Below are 9,627 nucleotides of genomic sequence, written 5' to 3' on the forward strand. Positions count from 1 at the left end.
AAAAGAGCAAGGGGAGGCCGGTCGGCCCCTTGTGGGCGCGCTAGGAGGAGGAGTCCTCCTCCTAGTAGGAATAGGACTCCCCTCTTTCCTACTCCTACTAGGAGGGGGAAAGGAAGGGGGAGAGGGAGAAGGAAAGGGGGGCGCTGATGAGGACATGTACCTAGAGTAGGGTCGCAGGCCTGACCTAAATACCCTCCCCAAGGACATCACTCTAAAGCCAGAAGCATTCGAGGGGTACCATCGCCCACTCGACCAGAAAAATTTCCACTCGGAGGAATCAAGATCACTCGACTGTAACAAGAAACACTCGACGGACAGAGGACCTAAAGTCACTCTACACAGCAACAGTCGAGCATTAACTCCTAGACTTAATAGACATTTATAACACTTTATTACGGACGTTACCAGTAACGCCCCCTCTTGATGTACCTTAAATCCCTTGTAACGTGGGCTGGCCGGGGTCCTGGCGCACTCTATATAAGCCACCCCCCTCCACATGCACAAGGGTTCGCACCCCCTGTAACACACACACACACACATATAATCCAGTCGACCGCCTCCGGGCTCCGAGACGTAGGGCTGTTACTTCCTCCGAGAAGGGCCTGAACTCGTAAAACTCGTGCGTACAGCTTCTCCATAGCTAGGATCTTGCCTCTACATCCCTACCCCCATTCTACTGTCAGACTTAGAACCACGACAGTTGGCGCCCACCATGGGGCAGGTGTCTTAGCGACTTGTTGGAGAAGTTGCAATTTTTCCGATCCCCATCAGCATGGTTTCAGGCGGAGGATTGGCCGAGGGCCGCTAGATCCGTCTCGGCGCGCTCGTGTTCGTCGCCGATGACTCCGCTTGGCTCCAAGAAGCTCCACTTGACGTCGAGGCGCTCCCCGTCCGTGGGGCAACGCACTTTCGCGCGTGCGTCCGCGGCGTCCTCCTGCGGCAGCCGTCGACCCAGTATCGGTCGGTTCCGGTGGCGTCTTCACTCCCTGCTGCCCGCTGGCACAAGCGTTCCGGTCGGTCGAGGCTCCAGCGGTGGGTGAGGCACGTGGTGGCTCGCCAGTCGGCCACCCCCCAAGTCGCGGCAATCGAGCCCGACGAAACTCTCTACGGCCTGTTCGACTGGCTCCATTGAGACCTCATCCGAGTGCGACAACAGTGACCCCGCGGCGGAAGTCCTGATGGTCAACGGACCGCGCAGTCCTCCTGGCTTCCCCCGCAACGATGGTGGTGATGGCGGAGGCGATCCGTCGCGTGGCCACGAGGAGTACCGCCCCGAGCCCCTCTCTTCGCAGCAGAGGGAAGAGCTTCGCCGCCGTAACATGGATGCACTTCACACTCCTATCGTTGGAGAAACCCCCGAGGCCCGGGCCTTGGAGGAGGTGCGCCTGGCCAACTTGGCTGAGCGCACTTGACTGGAGAATATCCAGCACGCACTCGACGAGCGTGCTCGGCAGCGAGTTCCTGAATCCAGTCGACGACAACTTTTTCCGCCTCCAACCCAGGTATATCGAACTCCGATCCAGAATCTCACAGCTGCTGCCCGAATAGCAGAGTCGATTCAGCCTTCCTAGTCGGAGGCTGGTAGGGGTTTGATGCAGATCCGGGACTTGCTCCGGGCGGCGGGGGAGCAGAACACAACAGTGTCACAGTCTCGGAATAGGATTCATAGTAGATCTGTAATGGCAGACGCAATTCAGTCGACTCACAGCCCAAGATCACCTCCAAGGCGTGAGGGACGTGGAGATCGACAGGATCAGTACAGAAACCGTGAGTAGTATGATCGTCGTCGAGTACCCACGCCTCCCCTAAGGAGTGGATCATACGCGCCTCGGCAACACGATGACAGATGCCCTCATAGTGGTGGGCAAAGGATTCCAGTCGACCCCCAGGAGATGGGCTTTGACGCGAGATCCATTCTCGTTCAAGGTCTGGTTGACAGGAACAGAGCACACAGAGATGGCCATGATAGAGATTACCCGACCGGCAGCAGGGTGCATGTTTCAGGTCCCGAGTGTTTCAGCAGAGCGATCAGAGTAGCAGTGATTCCTCCCAACTTCAGGTTGGCGACTGGAGTCAGCAAGTTCACTGGTGAGTCCAAGCCTGACACTTGGCTTGAGGACTACCGAGTGGCGGTGCAGATTGGTGGTGGCAATGATGAAGTGGCCATGAAGCACCTTCCTCTGATGTTAGAGGGCTCGGCCAGAGCGTGGTTGAATCAGTTAGCACCTGGCAGTATTTATAGCTGGGAAGAGCTTGCCCGAGTGTTTGTCAGAACATTTGAAGGTACATGCAAACGGCCAGCTGGGCTAACAGAGCTACAGTCTTGTGTGCAGAAGTCGAATGAAACTTTGAGAGATTATATCCAAAGATGGATCACGTTACACCACACGGTGGAGAATGTTTCTGATCACCAAGCAGTTTGTGCCTTCAAGGAAGGTGTCAAGTATCGAGAATTGAATCTGAAATTCGGTCGGACCGGAGATATGTCTCTGAGTTGAATGATGGAAATTGCCACCAAGTATGCTAACGGTGAAGAGGAGGATCGGCTCCGGAGTGGCAAACACAAAACAGTCACCCACGAAACCGGGGGAGGGAACTCCAGTCGGAAGCAGAAGCGTAAAGCCGAGCCAGCTTCTCCCGGAGAAGCCTTAGCCGTGACTCAAGGAAAGTTCAAGGGGAAGCCCAAAGGGCCATGGAACCCCAAGAAAGTAAAAGATCAAGATGGAAATGATGTGTTGGATTTACCATGCCACATTCACACCAAAAAGGATGAGGAGGGTAATCTCATTTATCAGAAACATACCACTCGACAATGTCGGCTCCTAATCCAGCAGTTCCGAGAGAAACAGCCCAAAGAAAAGGAGAAAGAATCGGACAAAGTTGAGGATAAGGAAGAGGACGATGATGGTTACCCCCACGTCAATTCCACCCTGATGATTTTGCTGATGTTGAGAGCAAGAGTCCACTGAAAGTCATCAACAGAGAAGTGAGCATGGTCGCTCCAGCGACGCCCAGTTATTTGAAGTGGTCCTAGACTCCCATTACATTCGACCAGTCTGATCACCCGACACACATAGCCACCCCTGGGAGGCAAGCGTTGGTGGTCGACCCAGTCGTCGAAGGCACTCAGTTGACTAAGGTTCTGATGGATGGTGGCAGTGGCCCGAATATACTGTATGCGGAGACCTTGAAAGGAATGGGCATTCCGATGTCCAGACTCAGTGAAAGCAATATGAGTTTCCATGGGGTTATTCCTGGCAAGAAGGCTGAGTCACTCGGCCAGATCGCCCTCGATGTGGTTTTCGGTGATTCCAAGAATTACCGCAAAGAAAAGACGACGTTTGAAGTCGTCGATTTCCACAGTGCTTATCATGCTATTCTGGGCAGGCCGGCTTATGCACGTTTCATGGCTCGACCATGTTACGTTTACCTCAAATTGAAGATGCCTGGTCCTAAAGGAGTGATCACTATGACTGGCAATCGGAAGAAGGCAGAAGAGTGCTTCCAGAAGGGCTCAAAGATCGCCGATGCGCAAATGGCAGTAGTGAAGGAAATATGCCCTAGAGGCAATAATAAAGTTATTATTTATTTCCTTATATCATGATAAATGTTTATTATTCATGCTAGAATTGTATTAACCGAAAACATAATACATGTGTGAATACATAGACAAACAGAGTGTCACTAGTATGCCTCTACTTGACTAGCTCGTTGATCAAAGATGGTTATGTTTCCTAGCCATAGACATGAGTTGTCATTTGATTAACGGGATCACATCATTAGGAGAATGATGTGATTGACTTGATCCATTCCGTTAGCTTAGCACTCGATCGCTTAGTATGTTGCTATTGCTTTCTTCATGACTTATACATGTTCCTATGACTATGAGATTATGCAACTCCCGTTTACCGGAGGAACACTTTGTGTGCTACCAAACGTCACAACGTAACTGGGTGATTATAAAGGTGCTCTACAGGTGTCTCCAAAGGTACTTGTTGGGTTGGCGTATTTCGAGATTAGGATTTGTCACTCCGATTGTCGGAGAGGTATCTCTGGGCCCACTCAGTAATACACATCACTATAAGCCTTGCAAGCATTGTAACTAATGAGTTAGTTGCAGGATGATGTATTACGGAACGAGTAAAGAGACTTGCCAGTAACGAGATTGAACTAGGTATCGAGATACCAACGATCGAATCTCGGGCAAGTAACACACCGATGACAACGGGAACAACGTATGTTATTATGCGGTCTGACCGATAAAGATCTTCGTAGAATATGTGGGAACCAATATGAGCATCCAGGTTCCGCTATTGGTTATTGACCGGAGAGGTGTCTCGGTCATGTCTACATAGTTCTCGAACCCATAGGGTCCGCACGCTTAACGTTACGATGACAGTTATATTATGAGTTTATATGTTTTGATGTACCGAAGGTTGTTCGCAGTCCCGGATGTGATCACGGACATGATGAGGAGTCTCAAAATGTTCGAGACATAAAGATTGATATATTGGAAGCCTATGTTTGGATATTGGATGTGTTCCGGGTGAAATCGGGATTTTTCCGGAGTACCGGGAGGTTACCGGAACCCCCCGGTAACTTAATGGGCCTTAGTGGGCCTAGGTGGAAGAGAGGAGAGGAGGCCTGGGCAGGGCCGCACGCCCGTCCCCCCAGTCCGAATAGGACAAGGAGAGGGGGGGCGGCGCCCCCCTTTCCTTCCTCCCCTCCACCTCTTTCCCCTCTCTCTCCTAGTCCAACATGGAAAAGGGGGGAGTCCTACTCCCGGTAGGAGTAGGACTCCTCCTGGCGTGCCTCTCCCCTTGGCCGGCCGAACCCCCCCCTTGCTCCTTTATATACGGGGGCAGGGGGGCACCTCTAGACACACAATTGATCATTGATCTCTTAGCCATGTGCGGTGCCCCCCTCCACCATATTACACCTCGATAATATTGTAGCGGTGCTTAGGCGAAGCCCTGCGTCGGTAGAACATCATCATTGTCACCACGCCGTCGTGCTGACGAAACTCTCCCTCAACACTCGGCTGGATCGGAGTTCGAGGGACGTCATCGAGCTGAACGTGTGTTGAACTCGGAGGTGCTGTATGTTCGGTACTTGATCGGTCGGATCGTGAAGACGTACGACTACATCAACCGCGTTGTGTTAACGCTTCCGCTTTCGGTCTACGAGGGTACGTGGACAACACTCTCCCCTCTCGTTGCTATGCATCACCATGATCTTGCATGTGCGTAGGAATTTTTTTGAAATTCCTACGTTCCCCAACAGTGGCATCCGAGCCTGGTTTTATGCGTTGATGTTATATGCACGAGTAGAACACAAGTGAGTTGTGGGCGATATAAGTCATACTGCTTACCAGCATGTCATATTTTGGTTCAGCGGTATTGTGAGATGAAGCGGCCCGGACCGACATTACGCGTACGCTTACGCGAGACTGGTTTCACCGTTGCGAGCACTCGTTGCTTAAAGGTGACTGGCGGGTGTCTGTCTCTCTCACTTTAGTTGAACCGAGTGTGGCTACGCCCGATCCTTGCGAAGGTTAAAACAGCACCAACTTGACAAACTATCGTTGTGGTTTTGATGCGTAGGTCAGAACGGTTCTTGCTAAGCCCGTAGCAGCCACGTAAAACTTGCAACAACAAAGTAGAGGACGTCTAACTTGTTTTTGCAGGGCATGTTGTGATGTGATATGGTCAAGACATGATGCTATATTTTATTGTATGAGATGATCATGTTTTGTAACCGAGTTATCGGCAACTGGCAGGAGCCATATGGTTGTCGCTTTATTGTATGCAATGCAATCGCCATGTAATTGTTTTACTTTATCACTAAACGGTAGCGATAGTCGTAAAAGCAATAGTTGGCGAGACGACAATGATGCTACGATGGAGATAAAGGTGTCGCGCCGGTGACGATGGTGATCATGACGGTGCTTCAGAGATGGAGATCACAAGCACAAGATGATGATGGCCATATCATATCACTTATATTGATTGCATGTGATGTTTATCTTTTATGCATCTTATCTTGCTTTGATTGACGGTAGCATTATAAGATGATCTCTCACTAAAATTTCAAGATAAAAGTGTTCTCCCTGAGTATGCACCGTTGCCAAAGTTCGTCGTGCCCAGACACCACGTGATGATCGGGTGTGATAAGCTCTACGTCCATCTACAACGGGTGCAAGCCAGTTTTGCACACGCAGAATACTCAGGTTAAACTTGACGAGCCTAGCATATGCAGATATGACCTCGGAACACTGAGACCGAAAGGTCGAGCGTGAATCATATAGTAGATATGATCAACATAGTGATGTTCACCATTGAAAACTACTCCATTTCACGTGATGATCGGTTATGGTTTAGTTGATTTGGATCACGTAATCACTTAGATGATTAGAGGGATGTCTATCTAAGTGGGAGTTCTTAAGTAATATGATTAATAGAACTTAAATTTATCATGAACTTAGTCCTGATAGTATTTTGCAAATTATGTTGTAGATCAATAGCTCGCGTTGTTGCTTCCCTGTGTTTATTTTTGATATGTTCCTAGAGAAAATTTATGTTGAAAGATGTTAGTAGCAAAGATGCGGATTGGATCCGTGATCTGAGGATTATCCTCATTGCTGCACAGAAGAATTATGTCCTTGATGCAGCGCTAGGTGACAGACCTATTACAGGAGCAGATGCAGACGTTATGAACGTTTGGCTAGCTCAATATGATGACTACTTGATAGTTTAGTGCACCATGCTTAACGGCTTAGAATCGGGACTTCAAAGACGTTTTGGAACGTCATGGACCATATGAGATGTTCCAGGAGTTGAAGTTAATATTTCAAGCAAATACCCGAGTTGAGAGATATGAAGTCTCCAACAAGTTCTATAGCTAAAAGATGGAGGAGAATAGCTCAAGCAGTGAGCATGTGCTCAGATTGTCTGGGTACTACAATCGCTTGAATCAAGTGGGAGTTAATCTTCCAGATAAAATAGTGATTGACAGAATTCTCTAGTCACCATCACCAAGTTAGTAGAACTTCGTGATGAACTATAGTATGCAAGGGATGACGAAAGTAATTCCCGAGCTCTTCGTGTTGCTGAAATTGACGAAGGTAGAAATCAAGAAAAACATCAAGTGTTGATGGTTGACGAGACCACTAGTTTCAAGAAAAGGGCAAAGGGAAGAAGGGGAACTTCAAGAAGAACAGCAAGCAAGTTGCTGCTCAAGTGAAGAAGCCTAAAGTCTGGTCCTAAGCCTGAGACTAAGTGCTTCTACTGCAAAGGGACTGGTCACTGGAAGCGGAACTACACCAACTATTTGGGTGGATAAGAAGGATGGCAAAGTGAACAAAGGTATATTGGATATACATGTTATTGATGTGTACTTTACTAGTGTTTATAGCAACCCCTCGGTATTTGATACTGGTTCAGTTGCTAAGAGTAGTAACTCGAAACGGGAGTTGCAGAATAAACAGAGACTAGTAAAAGGCGAGGTGACGATGTGTGTTGGAAGTAGTTCCAAGATTGATATGATCATCATCGCGCACTCCCTATACTTTCGGGATTAGTATTGAAACTAAATAAGTGTTATTTGGTGTTTGCGTTGAGCATGAATATGATTTGATCATGTTTGTTGCAATACGGTTATTCATTTAAATTAGAGAATAATTGTTGTTCTGTTTACATGAATAAAACCTTCTATGGTCATACACCCAATAAAATGGTTTGTTGGATCTCGATCGTAGTGATACACATATTCATAATAATGAAGCCAAAAGATGCAAAGTTAATAATGATAGTGCAACTTATTTGTGGCACTGCCGTTTAGGTCATATTGGTGTAAAGCGCATGAAGAAACTCCATACTGATGGGATTTTGGAATCACTTGATTATGAATCACTTGATGCTTGCGAACCGTGCCTCATGGGCAAGATGACTAAAACGCCGTTCTCCGGAACTATGGAGAGAGCAACAGATTTGTTGGAAATCATACATACAGATGTATGTGGTCCGATGAATATTGAGGCTCGTAGCAGGTATCATTATTTTCTGACCTTCACAGATGATTTGAGCAGATATGGGTATATCTACTTAATAAAACAGAAGTCCGAAACATTTGAAAAGTTCATATAATTTCAGAGTGAAGCGGAAAATCATCGTAACAAGAAAATAAAGTTTCTACGATCTGATTGTGGAGAAGAGTATTTGAGTTACGAGTTTGGCCTTCAGTTAAAACAATGTGAAATAGTTTCACTACTCACGCCACCTGGAACACCACGGTGTAATGGTGTGTCCGAACATCGTAACCGTACTTTATTAGATATGGTGCGATATATGATGTCTCTTACTGATCAACCACTATCGTTTTGGGGTTATGCATTAGAGACAGCTGCATTCACGTTAAATAGGGTACCATCTAAATCCGTTGAGACGACATCTTATGAACTGTGGTTTGGCAAGAAAACAAAGTTCTCATTTCTTAAAGTTTGGGGTTGCGATGCTTATGTGAAAAGGTTTCATCCTGATAAGCTCAAACCCAAATCGGAGAAATGTGTCTTCATAGGATACCCAAAGGAGACAGTTGGGTACACCTTCTATCACAGATCCAAAGGCAAGACATTCGTTGCTAAGAATGGATCCTTTCTAGAGAAGGAGTTTCTCTCGAAAGAAGTGAATGGGAGGAAAGTAGAACTTGATGAGGTAACTGTACCTGCTCCCTTATTGGAAAGTAGTTCATCACAGAAATCTGTTCTTGTGACTCCTACACCAATTAGTGAGGAAGTTAATGATGATGATCATGTAACTTCAAATCAAGTTACTACCAAACCTCGTAGGTAAACCAGAGTGAGATCCACACCAGAGTGGTACGGTAATCCTGTTCTGGAGGTCATGTTATTTGACCATGACGAACCTACGAACTATGAGGAAGCGATGATGAGCCCAAATTCCGCGAAATAGCTTGAGGCCATGAAATCTGAGATGGGATCCATGTATGAGAACAAAGTATGGACTTTGATTGACTTGCCCAATGATCGGCGAGCCATTAAGATTAAATGGATCTTCAAGAGGAAGACAGACAGTGATAGTAGTGTTACTGTCTACAAAGCTAGAATTGTCGCAAAAAGGTTTTCGACAAGTTCAAGGTGTTGACTACGATGAGAGTTTCTCACTCGTATCTATGCTTAAATATGTCTGAATCATGTTAGCAATTGCCGCATTTTATGAAATATGGAAAATAGATAAACAAAACTGCATTCCTTAATGGATTTATTAAAGAAGAGTTGTATATGATGCAACCAGAAGGTTTTGTCAAGCCTAAAAGTGCTAACAAAATATGCAAGCTCCAGCGATCCATCTATGGACTGGTGCAAGCATCTCGGAGTTGGAATATACGCTTTGATAAGTTGATCAAAGGATATAGTTTTATACAGACTTGCGGTGAAGCCTGTATTTACAAGAAAGTGAGTGGGAGCACTACAGCATTTCTGATAAGTATATGTGAATGACATATTGTTGATCGGAAATAATGTAGAATTATTCTGCAAAGCATAAAGGAGTGTTTGAAAGGAGTTTTTCAAAGAAAGACCTCGGTGAAGCTGCTTACATATTGAGCATC

This window comes from Triticum aestivum, chromosome 3D, assembly GCF_018294505.1.
Source record: "Triticum aestivum cultivar Chinese Spring chromosome 3D, IWGSC CS RefSeq v2.1, whole genome shotgun sequence".
NCBI classification, from domain to species: domain Eukaryota; kingdom Viridiplantae; phylum Streptophyta; class Magnoliopsida; order Poales; family Poaceae; genus Triticum; species Triticum aestivum.